General features: G+C 43.2%; 1 long non-coding RNA gene across 1 annotated transcript; it reads right to left on the bottom strand.

The window, feature by feature from the left end:
- Positions 1 to 4,966: 4,966 nt before the first annotated feature.
- LOC144785707 (uncharacterized) lies at positions 4,967 to 14,765 on the bottom strand. The gene is made up of 3 exons (XR_013602030.1): positions 14,607 to 14,765; positions 5,186 to 5,272; positions 4,967 to 5,065 (listed from the first exon to the last, which is right to left on the bottom strand). It is a non-coding gene; the product is annotated as an uncharacterized LOC144785707 (long non-coding RNA).
- Between the last annotated feature and the right edge of the window lie 391 nt (positions 14,766 to 15,156).

The following is a 15,156-nucleotide window of genomic DNA, read 5'->3' as shown; positions in this document are numbered from 1 at the left end:
ATCCACTTTCTATCTCATTTGCTCGTCGTGTTCACATTTATCCTAAAGCAGAATTTCAATTAATGCTACTTTAGTTTCACTGAATGCAACATATACTAAAATTCACTTAACACCAGTCCTGCCAAGTATCACGCATCCGACGTGACACAAACGCATTTCATTGTGGTGCTCTGCATCATCGCACTGAAATGTATTGTCACGCATAATGCAAAGTGGCAATCTCTGGTGTATGTATATTGTCTGATGGCTGCAAACCTGAGTGGCAGCTGGTTGCAGGCACTGCCTGTGGTCTGCCTCTGCCGTCGAGCTGCTTCTGTGGTCTTCTTGAGGCAGTGATCCCATCTAAGTGCCTGACAGTCTCTGGCTCACTGCTACAATGTATCGTTCGTGGTGCCGCGCGGCTGTGTCAGCCTGCCTGACGTCACATCCGTTGCCCAAGCTACTAGGGCTCCGCAGGGGTGTCACATCCCGCTGGCTCCGTCCGAGAGCAGGGAGTTTATTCTTTACTAATGCGGCCGCAAATAATTATAGAGCACCGCCGTTGCTTGCACGTGATGGCCCGGCCACACTGCTGCAGGCCATTAATTAGTGCTGTGGACGGGTTAAGGTCAGCCATGACTGACCGTGTCAGTTTACAGTCCCGGCTGCCAGGTGTCTGTGAGGACAGCAGCAGCCTGGACCGAAGACTATGGCAGATTGCCGTGGGGGTAGCTCACTCGTGGCATGAGCACCCAGTATGCGAATCACCGAAGTGCCAATTATCATGCTTTCGACTAAAAACTATCACCATTATTAGATAGATCGTTGTTTAAGCCACTTGCCACCCTGTTTGTCTGTTACCACAATTATATGGTGTCAGTGTAACACAATTGTCTATGTGGTGCAGCTGGGAGGGGAAGGATCTGGAGTAAGAGGCCCTCGTGCTGGGTCCCTAGCCCTAAACTTGGCTTTCAGTAATGTTTGTGCCGGTTGCCCGGGCTTTCAGCGCTGAGCAAGAGCGCCACTATCAGCAGAGCCTGTCTGTAGCTCCGTGACAGTCTGCCTACGGCTGGTGGGAGCTGGTGTCTGCTGCAGGGTTGCGCATAGCGGCTCCACTCGCCGCCTTAGGCAGACCTCTCAGCTCGAGGTAATGATTATTAGGGCAGTTCTAAAAGCAGCCGAGACGGGTCTTGTTAGAAATGGGATTTCCGGTTGGCTAAGGCTGGCGCCAAAACCAGGCAGAAACCACCACTCTGGTCAGGGCAAGGGAGTTACACGCCAAGATAACCCCTGCTCACCCCCTTTTGGTAGCGTGACACGAGCAGTAAGGCTTACCCCGGAGGCCATGGAAGTTAAGTATTTGCGCACGCACCCACCAGCAACAACATCCAAGGCCCCCCACAAAAGGAACTCCACACAAGGTTATATAAAAATAGCCTTTGTATTATACCAAACACATTAGATAATGAACATACATTCTACAATGTGCCATCGGCATGGGAAGAATTTACAGGGGATTATATACATGGGACAGGGCCACATGGACCACTGTCAGGAATAAACACTTTTAGAACCAGCACCTGTTAGAAATAGCACTTTGTAGAAGTAACACTTTTAGAACATATAATAACTGGCGGCGGGTACGGACCGTACCTTCCGTTCGGGTTGCGCGGGACAATGCGGGTGATCTCCTCAGCAGGCCGGAGCGGGCTGTGTTTTTTGTTTTTAAAAATATTTTTATTGATTTTTTGCACGTACGCACAGCACATTACAGAAGAAAAAAGAAAATCAGCAAAATTAGAAATTCACAGCACAAAGTCAAACTAAACACGAATATGTAACAATAAACATAAACATATTATAGAACAAACACCTCCTAGACATGGAACTGCTTGTTGCGGGTTCTTATAAATAGCACAAATCGCGACTAGAAGCGCAAAGCAGCTGAGGGAGCCCATTCTGCTAGTCTATGAATTCAACTCCCAGCCATACCCTCCTTCCAAGTCCGTATTGGTTCCCAGATTTTCTTCCCTAACTCCCTTGCCCTCCTACCCCTTCTAGCATATATTCCTTTTTCTAAGTTATAAACAGCCAGGAGAGTGCCAGCCACTGTTGCATTGTCGGAGGTATTTTGTCCAACCAAGTCCTAGCTATCGCAAGTCTCAGAACTGCCATGGCCACAAACAAAAATTCCTGATGCAAACTATCCAAATCTAAGCTAACGCCGAGTAATATCAGAGGTGGTGTAAGGGTGATGTTAAGCCCAAGTGACCGGACCAAAAAGCGTTCCATGTCTTTAATCGGTGAGTGGAGTTGAGGGCAGGTAGCAAATATATGTATACTATCTGCCTCTGGATCATTGCATCGTGGGCAAGCTGTCCCGGAAGTTCCTCCCCACTGTGCTATCCGTGCCGGAGTAAAATAGAGAGAGTATAATGTCTTGTAGTGCTGAGCTTGTAGAGAAGCGGAGCATAATACTGAGCACCCTAGCTCTAGAGAATCTTGGAAGTAACCTGCATCGATATCAAGTTTATTTGAACACTTGTCTCCATGCTTACCCAAATCATCTTGCTTCGTCACTGCCAGAGCTGCATAAAAGCTAAGGATTGAGCACTCCCCTCCCTTTCTATGACTTCCAAGATGTTGTTTTTAGTAAACCCCGAAGCCCCTCCCTTCCTATTGCTTAAAAAACTCTGTATCTGGAGTTATTTAAAGAAGCTCCTCCTATTTATCTGAAATTTAGCCTCTAAGCTTGAGAATTGAAGTATAACCCCATCCGGTCCCAGCAGGTCCCCTATCTTTACACTCCCCTTACTTGCTCAATCTGCCATAGTTGCATCAGCAAATATCAGTGGGGGTAGAGTTCTATTTTTATGAAGCCGCGTATATCTATTGAATCTCCCAAGGCCGAATTTCTTTAGAAAGGCAGTCCAGATATTATGTGCGGCCCGAACAGTCTTGAACCTTGTCCTTTTGAAGTAGGAGTAGTCAGTACAGTTAAGAAAGGAGTTCTCTGTGTCCGTCCCAAGAATGGTTGCATAAGCTTTGGTAGAAGTCGATGTTATTTTAGGGTCTACCCCCCGCCTCCCACCAGGCCCTGCATATACTGCAATGCTGCAGCCCAGTAATAGAGTCTAAAATCAGGGGCCCCCCACCCTCCTCTAGCCCTAAGTAAAGTGATAAACCTATACGCCCTCCTGGTTTTTCCGTGCGCCCAGATAAACTTATTCAAGAGTGCCTACAATTTGTTAAACCAAATAGCCTCAAATAACAAGGGTATTGCCCTAAAGAAATATAAAAACTTAGGAAGGATTAGCATTTTAATTATATTCGTACGCCCTACCAGAGATAAGTGGAGGTTGTTCATCCTCACTAGATCCACCCTAACTTTAGACATTAGGGGTTTCATATTCCGTTCCACTAGCGTATCTAGATCTGCCGCGATCTCCACCCCCAAATAAACTGCAGCGGTGACTACCCGAGAGTCATTACACACAGCATAGGGATTTTTAACTATCTGAGTCTTACTACTATTAAGCCTATAGCCTGAAATCTCGCCAAATCTTTGTGCTTCCAACTCTACTTCTTCAATGGCTAGGTCGGGATTGGGAGTAACAATTGCCACATGGTCCGCGTAGGTTAGCGTTTTAAATTGCATACCATTTATGCTTACAGTGGGAATATTTGGGTTGCCTTCTAATTTATGCAGAAAGGGATCCATATAGAGCGCGAACAACAGAGGTGACGAAGGGCAATCCTGCCTATTCCCCCTGTTGATATGCACTAGTGCGGTAAGTCCCCTATTGATCCTAATCGGAGCTGTCGGTTTCCTATACAATGCTTGCATCGCTCGGATAAAGCCATCGCCTAGGCCATACCATCTCAATACCTCCCAGAGGAAATCCCAGGAGACCCTGTCAAACGCCTTTTCTGCGTCTAAAAATAAGGCTGTCATAGGGTCTCCTGGGACTCCGGTGGCATCAAACAAGGTAATACTACTGCAAGGGAGAAAGTCCCCCCTAGCGGTTCTGAAAGTGGCCCATAAAGGGTCCAACGTTAATTAACATACAACACGGAACTCACCAAGGGGTAGCAGAGAGGTCACACGTTACACAAAATGTTAAATAAGTAGGTATAAAATCTTTATTTCCTTTTTATCATATTTTGTTTGTGCAAACTTAATCAAAAAGTCTTCGTATCCTGATACATTAATTGATTAGTTCATAAAACATATTTCAGTAAATACATAGTACAATCACCCCACAAAACCTCTCAACAAACACACACATCCTTCTCTTTCAATCACACTCAAACATTCACTGATATACCAGACACAAAATACACATTCCTCAACGTAATCCCCAGAGTGACAACAATAATGATAGGATCCTGCGGGATCTTCATAGCAAATTGCCAGAGAGTCCAAGTTGATGAAACAGGATCCAGGACACACGTAAAGCCAACGCGCGTTTCGGTGCTCAGCCTAGATCTACAGGCGCACCTTCATCAGGGCTCTCACGCCGAGGTAGTGGGGGACACAACACATAGGAAAATACCCCATGGCCAATCTGTCATGAACAGAAAAGTTACATTTTAGAATACACCCCTTCATACACAGTTGCATAATTTTTCAATTTGTTCTTCTCATCTGTTAAATCAAACATGATTTTCATTCAATTAAATGTACATAATTAGTTCCACATAATGTGAGTTCAGTTATATAGTATAATTTATTCTGAGACAAACCCCTACTTTGGTGAGCTCCAATGTTGAGAGGATAAATAATAACATTAGTACATATGGAAGCCATGTATTTAATACACTAAAAAGAATTCCTGGAAACAAAAACATCTCATACATTCCCTATATCATCAGTCATCCTAGCAATTAATCGCTCAAAGATATTCAAGTGGTCACGGAAGGCAAAATTCATGGAAAATGGCAAAAGATTCGACTCATTATGTCAGTAAGGTCCATTTACCTCTACTCAGGGTTCCCTTGATCTGTATATTTCAACAGGATAAATTAATTAGCGATGACAGGCTCGAAGTAGATAGCAGGGTTCAACAGGCTGGTCAGATAGCACCTAGTTGGAATAAGGCAGGAAAACCCAAAGAGAACGTTTCAAACAAGTTCGGTGGGTAGAATTGATTTATACATTCCTCAAGAAGTCAGACGCAGACCCTCTCTTTTTTACACGACTTACCCGCTGCAAGAGTATCTATAGAGACGCGTCTTTCAAAACCCTTGTGAATAATTCGGATTCAACTTGCGGGCCGGTTCACGATTTCACCTAAAAAAAAAATATATATATACGTTCATCAATGTCGCCCCTACATCCCTTATTCCACATTTTGAAGACTTTGTTTGAGGGTTCGAAATATCGCAACATGCTACATTAAAGCGGATTAACAGTTCCCTGGCTCTTCCTTCCAATTCAAATTGGTAAAGGAAAGAGACTATCCCAGCATTCTCGTCAGAATCAGTAACCATGCAGCTATAGGAAATGGCTCAGTCAGACAAATCAAACGTACCGCATAAGTACCGGCACGGCATGCTTCATTCTTTTCAACTGTCCAGAACAGCGGCTCTGCTAGAATTCCGTTGAAGGCTTTATTTTCACACGTTCTCTTTAAAATAATCAAGAGAGCACGAAGGAGAGTTACGTATGGTAAATTTACGTTAAGTTTTACACCCGTCTCTCGCAGAGATAACTTAAAACATAAAGCATCTCCGCTAGCATGGACGGGTGCTCACGAAGTACGGGCGGGATCACAAAAGAGGGTTTCCCCCAACAGGAAAATAGACTCCCAAACGTCGTATTAGTAGATGTTAGAGAGCCCCTCTTACCGAATAACGAAGGCTCAGTCAGAGCAGATAGAACTCTTCTTAGCGGTTCCGGTGCTTGCAGGTATCAGGCGACCGTGCATCGCGTGTTCCTGCCGTTAAAGAAGGGTGTGGAAGACACGCCCTCCTTTCTAGTTTCTTGATTAAGTTTGCACAAACAAAATATGTTAAAAAGAAAATAAATATTTTATACCTTCTTATTTAACATTTTGTGTACCGTGTGACCTCTCTGCTACCCCTTGGTGAGTTCCGTGTTGTATGTTAATTAACGTTGGAACCTTTATGGGCCACTTTCAGAACCGCTAGGGTGGACTTTCTCCCTTGCAGTAGTGTAATTTTCCCCTGACGTCTGCCCGTATCTCTTACAGGGGGCCCCCTTTTTGTATTAATCAAACAAGGTAATAACCTGCCTAATATGCTGAGTGGTGCCCTTGCCTGGAATTAACCTGTGCGGCGTTGAACTAACCATGCTGTAGCAATAATGCAGATTGGTTCAAGTTGAATAAATATTGGTTTATTGGTAGCAGCACGAATAACATCTATCAGTGTCTTAATCCAGGCTGTAATGAGCTTCAACAGTCATAGACTTTAGATAACCAGCTTTAGAATATAGAACATACTCAAAGGTAAACTTGTCTCATGCACTGGCATGCGACCACAGTATAATACTTAAAGGGATAGTAATGAAAAGGAATATAACACAACTCCCTCATTACAAAATAAAAAACACAAAGAAGATTAAATGTCATAACTTAATACATGAAAATAAGGTCTTAACATATAAAGTCAGCTAACATATCTTTTAGGAATATTAATTACACGCTTGGAATCTTTCACTCTATGAGCAATGGAGTCATCTCCAAAAAAAACACTTGACTTATTAGATGGGTTTCTCTTATCACTCCTGACAGTACATTTTGCTATTTTCTTAACATTCCAAAATTTGCCATCCTGTGTCATAACACTATTGGAGAACACTTTTTTGATTTGAATGGGATCACTAAACTTATTAGAACCTTTGGATAGCAACCCTGGTCTAAGGATTCTTACCCACTCTCCCACTTGAAATTCTTGAGATTTAGTGTTCCATTTTCTATCATACCACTCCTTAGTCCTAAATTGCTTACTCTCCACACGTCTGGCAACATCCTCTATATTAACCTTGTCCACTAACAACTGATTGCATTTCTCCTTCAACCACCATGGTAGCATTCTAGATGCTGGATCACGACCCTTGAACAACTTGAAAGGACTTACCTCAGTGACAGTGTGAGGTGTAATACGATAAGTCCATAGCCTCTCTCTCAAAGAACTTACCCAATATGCTCCAGATTTGACTGATTCCACCACAAAATTTTTCAAAACACGATTAAACCTTTCAACTTGGCCGTTCTCATGCGGTTCGTATAATGAAGTAAACCTGTGAATAATGTCACAACTCTTAAGAAAATTGGCCATTTCAGTAGATGTCAATTGAACACCATTGTCAGAGACCAAAACAGCAGGACATCCTTCTCTAGTAAACACTTCTTTGAAAAAACTAATGACAGTTTCAGTGGTAGCCCTGGGAACAAACTTCAACTCAGGCCACTTGGAATGATAATCCACTATCACTAAAGCATAACGTGAAGACTCAGGTAAAATATTTTCCTGAGGCACAGCCGGGAGCTACGATTCCTAGCTTATTTTTAAAAATTGTACTTATTTTGTGTTTTTAAAACTGTTGATCTACCTACCCTTGGCGCATCTCATCTTCCTCAGCCATAGACACCCCCGCACAGCGGATCTAGCGCTGCAGCGGGTACGGTGTTTGGTGTTTTCTTCGCCGCCATTTCCGCGTTGAGTGGGATACGCCCACCTGCGCTGGCCACGCCCCCTTCACTAAAAGGCTACTTATAGCGCTGACTACGAGCGCCGCGCACCACACTTATTTCTCCTGAGGCACAGCCGGGAGCTACGATTCCTAGCTTATTTTTAAAAATTTTACTTATTTTGTGTTTTTAAAACTGTTGACCTACCTACCCTTGGCGCATCTCATCTTCCTCAGCCATAGACACCCCCGCACAGCGGATCTAGCGCTGCAGCGGGTGCGGTGTTTGGTGTTTTCTTTGCCGCCATTTCCGCGTTGAGTGGGATACGCCCACCTGCGCTGGCCACGCTCACTTCCAACCCCCTTCACTACTTGTATATAGGATGTGTCCCCACCGGAAGCGCAACGGACGAGCGCAGCGGGCGCGACGATTGCGCACCTAAGGCAAGCCCGTCTGCGGCAGGCTGGGGCCTAGGGCCCGTCACTCTGCCCAATTCACATCTTTTGCCCCCAGGGACTTGATCGCTCTACACACACTCTGGCCGCTGGAATCTACTAGTTACATAAAACTACAACAACTAGGCATTTTTCAAGCCCGCAGTGTGTTTCCAGAGTTCAGGACCCCCCCGAGCACATAGTCACCTCCCCTTCTTCCAAACCCCTGTCCGCTCAGGCACCTGCTAATATGGAGTTAGCAATTACATACCTCAACACTCGGTCGTTAGTCAGCCATCAACTTGACATATGCCATCTCCTGGATTCAGATCGACCTGATATTCTACTTTTAACGGAGACTTGGCTGAATGAGGATTCCTCCCCTGACATCTTAGCAGCCATTCCGCCTGGGTATTATATTCTCCAAACCAACCGGTCAGCTGGGAAACCTGGTGGTGGCGTCGCCGCCATTATCAAACTTTCCCTCAGGTTCACCTCCCTTTCCTTACTCACTATTCCCCAGGTCGATTGCCTGGCAATTAGACTCGAATCTTCGGTGTCCCCCCTCACCTGCGTCCTGGCATACCGCCCTCCCCAGCCCATGCCCAATTTCCCTTCGCTCTTTGGCGACCTACTCTCTCAGCTTATAATTAACAACTCCAAACTCCTGGTCCTGGGAGACTTTAACTACTGGCCATCAGATGTACACGAAAGCTCCCACTCCCTGGCTTTCACCGACCTATTAAGTGGGCTCAATGGCCTTCAACACGTCCACACTGCCACTCACTGTAAGGGCCACATCCTAGACCAGGTGTGGACCTACAACCTTGAAATTAAGGCGCTTACAATCTCACCGTGCCACTGGTCGGACCACTTCTTAATCTCTTTTCTCCTCCTGGTCCCTCCACCGCCCCCCCGTAGCCGAGGCCCTAGCCTCTTGGCTCGCAACTGGAACAAAGCAGATCTCGATCTATTTCTTGCTTCCCTAACATCTTCGGTTCTGCCCAGCCCCGGCTCCATAGACTCCCAGGAAGCCACACTGGTCAAATGGCTAGAGTCCGCTAGCGACAAGGTCGCCCCCTTTAAGTTAATTAGAACCAAGCGTCCTCATGACGCGCACCGATGGTTCTCAGACAGCCATAAATCCTTAAAACTGGGACTCCGCCAAGCAGAACGTCGCTGGCGTAGAAATTATGACCCCTTAGAAAAATCAAATTTTTAAAATTATCTGGAGAATACAAACAGGCAATTTCAGCCGCCAAAACTACTTACTTCTCTGCAAAAATTCTCAAGTCCGTGCAAAAATCCAAAGAAATTTTTGCCATTGTAGAGGAGCTCTCACACCCAGACAGGGTGACCATCCAACCCCTCCCAACCCAAGCACTATGTGACTCCCTTAATCAATTTTTTGTAGACAAAATTAGCAAAATCAAAAATAGTATTTCCTCTGGATCCCCGGCGACGTCCCTCACAGAGGTTATTCCCTCTTTTAATTCCCATTCCCTGACCCAGCTCCCCCCTATATTAGAAGGAGATTTTTTCTCCCTGCTTAATAAAGTTTCTTCTGGCTCCCCCACGGATTGCTTTCCTCCTGCGATTCTCCGTGCTGCCTTTTCGGCTTGCCCTACCCCTCCGCTGGCCCTCTTGAACAATTCTCTCCTGCTCGGTGAGGTCCCCAGTCAGTTTAGGAACGCTGAGGTGGTTCCCATACTAAAAAAAAACAACGCGGACCCCGCGGTTATGGGTAACTTCCGTCCCATCTCCCTTCTCCCTTACCTGAGTAAGGTACTTGAGACACATGTTACCAGCGTTCTCAGTTCCTTTATTGAAGATTCCAACTTCCTAGACTCCCAGCAAGCCGGGTTTAGACCTGCCCATTCGACGGAGGCGGTTATCCTCTCTGTCATGGAGGAACTCTGTAGAGGCGCCGACTCCAATATTAGTCAAGCTTTGATTCTCCTGGATTTATCGGCGGCCTTTGACACGGTCGACCATACCATCCTGGTAGACCGTGTCTAAGAGGCGGGCATCAGTGGGACAGCCCTTAGCTGGGTCCGCTCCTTCCTGACAAACCACCACCAATCTGTCCGACTCTCCCAGTTCTCGGCGGACAAGATGGAGCTCACCTGTGGCGTCCCGCAAGGTTCGTCTTTGTCACCACTCCTATTTAACTTGTACCTTACCCCCCTGATCCGCTCCCTCCGGGGAAGGAATGTCACTGCATTTAATTATGCAGATGACATTCAGCTTGTCTTCAATCTCGACTCCTCGGACGAAGCGGCTCACGACTTTCAGTCCACCCTTTGTCACATCAGCAATTGGATGGGTGCTCATCACCTTAAACTTAACCCCGACAAGACGGAGCTAGTTCTTGTCGGGGGCCCATCCAACCCCTGGAATTCTACTTTCTGGCCCCTTTCCCTTGGCCCCTCTCCTCGCCCTGCTGACAAGGTGAAAAGCTTGGGAGTCTACATCTCCCACGATCTTTCCTTAAAGCACCAGGTCAGTGCCACTGTGTCCTCCTGTTTCTTCCAGCTTAGGAAGATCCGAAAAATAGCTCATTTCTTGACCACCGAAGCCCTCACTCTGGCACTGCTGGCATTAGTCATCTCCCGGATCGACTATGCCAACGCCCTATACGCAGGCATCCCACAATATCAAATTAAAAGACTGCAGCTAATACAGAACCAGGCAGCCCGCCTGATCTACCATCAACCCAAACACCATCACGTCCGCCCCCTGCTCAAAGCCCTTCACTGGCTCCCTGTAGCGGAGCGTTGCAAGTTTAAATTGGGTTGCTTGATCCACAAATCTCTGGCCGGTATCGGTCCCTCCTTCATCTCCTCCCTCCTGCACCTCCGATCCTCTCACCATGCGCTCCTCCAGACGCCTAGGTTTAGGCGCAAAAAACACGGAGGTCTCAGATTTTCTTTCCTGGCCCCATCTTTCTGAAACTCACTCCCGTTGGAACTTAGACTCTCTCCTTCCTACCCTCACTTTAGGTCTCTTCTTAAAACTCACCTCTTCCGTAGTACTTACACCTAAGTACTCTTTATTTCTCCTTCCTGCCTCTTCCTAAATAAGTGAACAGCGGCAAGAAAACGTCCGGTGTAAGCCGCGCTTTATAAGAATTTTTTACATTACATTTTTTACATTACACATATTGAAAGGACCAGATATGTCAAAAGCAATTTTATGCCATGGCACAGAAGGCCATTTAACTATTTTGAGTGGTGGAGTATATACTTTTAGCATTCTTTCTTTACACACACATTCTTGACACTCCCTAACAGTTCTATCAACAAATCTGTCGATACCTGGCCACCAAAACACAGATCGAACCAACCGCTTCATGGACGAAATACCAGGATGTGTGTCATGCGCAGTTTGTAAAATGATGTCCTGCATGCCCTCTGGCGGTATACATTTGCCAGACTTAAAAATGAAATCACAATCCAAATCCAACTCATCCAAAACATTGTGAAATGGAATCAATTCTGATCTGATACATTTTTTATTAGGCCAACCATTCTGAATATAATTCAACAAATCCGCCCACCTTGAATCCTTTCTAACACACTCCTGCCAATCAGATTCAGAAACATTCTTGAATTTCCCTTGTAACACATCTTGAATAGCTAAAACGAAATCACTCTCCTTAACAATATTGACATCTTCCACCTTGCATGGTAAACGTGACAAACAATCTGCCGTGACATTCTTTTTCCCAGGTACATATACCGTGACAAAATTATATTCTTGCAACCTAGAAGTTAGTCTTGCAATTCTGGCTGTGGAATTCCATCCCCCTCCCACCGATAAGATATTGACTAAAGGCTTGTGATCCGTTCTGAGAACAAATTTGGATCCCCAAACATAGAGTCTAAAATGCTCAATGGCCCACACGCATGCTAACAATTCCTTTTCTATCACTGAATATTTGCGTTCACACTCATTCAATGTTCTCGACGCAAATGCTACATTCCATTCCTCACTGCCTTCTTTTTGAGATAATGCTCTGCCCAAACCATATAGGCTGGCATCAACAGTAATGATACACTCTTTGTTAATCCTAAACGGTTTTAAATTGGGAGCTCTGACTATATCTCTTTTGACTAAATCAAATGCTTTTTGTTGTTCATCAGACCACAAATATTCCACACCCTGTCTCAACAATCTTCTCAAAGGTTCCATCTTATTAGCAAAATTTTCTACAAACTTGCTGTAGTATTCACACATACCAGCAAAAGATAACAATTGATCCTTTTTTTCTGGAACCGGAGCTTTAGTGATAGCTTCCACATTGGATTTTTTGGGAAAAACTCCTTCACCTGATAAGGTATGTCCCAAATATTCTACTGACTCTTGAAAAAGTTTGCACTTATGTGCTTTCACTGTTAGGCCATTACTCTGTAATCTCTTACATACTTCTTGCAAATGATGTTCATGTTCATTGGTATTTTTTGAGAACACCAATATATCGTCCTGAAAATTTTTACATATGTATCTATATCTCTGAAAATGTGAAACATGACCCTTTGAAAAACAGATGCAGCGGACGCAAGTCCGAAAGGCATGCGTACATATTGAAAAAGACCCTGAGGTGTTATAAATGCCGTAGGTTTTCTAGACTGCTCAGTTAATTCGATCTGATGGTAAGCAGATTTTAAGTCTAATGTAGAGAAGATCTTTGCACCATCAAAGAGAGACACTAACTCATTAATATTTGGCAAGGGATGGCAATCAATGACAATGTTGGAATTCAATGCTCTCAGGTCCACACATAATCTTAACTTTTGATCCGGTTTTCTTACCAAAACTATGGGAGAAACCCACTCTGATGATTCGATAGGTTCAATAATCCCCTCCTTCAATAAATCATCTAACATGCCTTTAAGTTCTTCTCTAATATTGATGGGAACACCTCTAAGTTTTTGAATGACTGGTGTATGATCTTTCTTTAAAATGATATTATGTGAGAAATTCTTGAGTTTCCCTAATTTCTCACAGAATACCGTATCAAAATGCTTGATAAGATCACGTCCTTTATTGCTTAAAGTAGAATTATTGGATAGTTCAACTGCAGAAATAGTATTCATCAGGCTATCATCACATAAAGATACTGGTTCTTTTGCTCTAAGATTCAATATAATACCTAACTTCCATTGGTCAAACCATCCCAAAACATTGATGCCTTTAATGGAAATGTATAACTTAATAGAAGCCTTTCTGTTCTTAAACTAAATATCAACATTGAAAAAACCAATCATTTCAATCTTTGTACCAGAAAAATTTACAGCAGAAATATCTGACTGATTAATTTTCCCTAACTTCGTAGGATAAGGAAACATACTTTCATAATACTCTCAAGTGATTATGGTCCATGGTGATCCTGAATCTACCATAAGGAACAAATCAATTTCACAAATTGTAAAAATACATTTTGGTGAATTACGTTGTAAATTTGGTTGAATATCCAAAATAGAAACTACAAAACCAGATTCATAGCTAGATTCATTAATAGATTCACTATTCCTACAGTTGCTTACAGTTTCTTCAGAAACAATAGATACAGGTTGTTTGTTTTGTATCGGGACACGTCTGTCCCTACACATATTACTAAAATGTCCAATTCTCTTGCAAAAATTGCATTCTCTCTTTAAAGCTGGACAACCTGAAAAAGAAGCAATGTGAAATTTATTACCACATCTGAAACACATTCCCTGAAAATTCTGATTGAAAGATCTCTAAGAAGACAATTGTTTTGTCTTGTTGAATGAAGCGTCTTGTTTAATTCCTTTTTTATGTTTCACAACACAAACTTCTTCATCAATCTGTTTCTTCTCAGTGTTGTTTTTAACAGTATTCATCCATAGATCAGATTGTTCTTGTGCCTTGGCTACAGCAATGGTTTTAGTAAGATTCGGATCACCCATAACCCATAGTTTATCCTGAGTTTTTTTACACTTGGTATGGACAATGATCTGATCTCGAATCATTTCACTGTGATGGCACCAAAATTACAATGAAGACTCAATGATCTTAAGGAGGTCAAAAAATCTTCAAAAGATTCATCTTCTTTTTGTTTTCTAGTATAGAACTTGAAATGTTTAAGTGCAATGCTTAAATTGGGTTTAAATATTTTTTCAAGTCTAGCAAGAGCTTCAGTATAAGGATTTAAATTATCTCCACTACCATCATTTGTAGAAGTAATTTGAGGCAAAGATCTGAAAATTTCTTGTCCTTCTGAGCCTAGACAATGAAGAAGGATACTCTTTTTTCTTTCTGCACCCATCCTCTCACCATCAATAGCCTTCATGTAATTTACAAATTCCTCTTTCCACCTTGACCATGGCATGGGTGGATCACCTTTTGTTTGTAAAAACTTAATGGGAGGATCAAATTGCATTTTGTTTGTATAAATAATAACAGGAATATGTAAAGAAAGAACTTCACTAAAGCGATGTTTTGAACAAAAATAAAATTTGAAGAAAGTAAAATTAAAAGAGAAAAAATGTGAGAAATATATGCTTACTTTTTGTTGAAAAGTGAAGGAAAATATATAAACGAATTGAGTAGGAAGTTAACAACGATGTCTCCGGGTTTCATGAAATTCTGCCGTTTATAATGATATCTCCGTGTTTCCGTAACTATGGTAACAATAAAATGGCTGCTGGACGCATTGCGTGGTGCGTGCGTGATTTGTTGAAATACCAAGAGCTGCGCACGAAGATTCCAGGAGCCACGCACGAAGATTCCAGGAGCCGGTAGGCTGCGAGTCTCAATCTTTTGAAAATAAACAAGGTGACATTAACTCCAAATATGTTTTGAAATATAAAGTAGAACATCGAGGAAACAAAAACAAAATCGGAAATAGCAAAATATAAAGTGAATGAAGAATCCGTTTGTTATGTAGCAAAATTAGTGATAGAACTTGAGGAAACTTGTCAAAAGAATGAAAATGTACTGCTGCAGGTGCTATCAAAGCACATAAATAAAATACAGCCGCTGGCACAATCAGAATGCATAAGAAGGTTAAAGTACATACCAAGGTGTTTTCTCAGTTAAAAGGAAATCGAAGAAAT

This window comes from Lissotriton helveticus, chromosome 10, assembly GCF_964261635.1.
Source record: "Lissotriton helveticus chromosome 10, aLisHel1.1, whole genome shotgun sequence".
NCBI lineage: Eukaryota > Metazoa > Chordata > Amphibia > Caudata > Salamandridae > Lissotriton > Lissotriton helveticus.
Note: the sequence above shows the minus strand (reverse complement) of the source record. Positions and strands in the feature narration are given on the sequence as shown.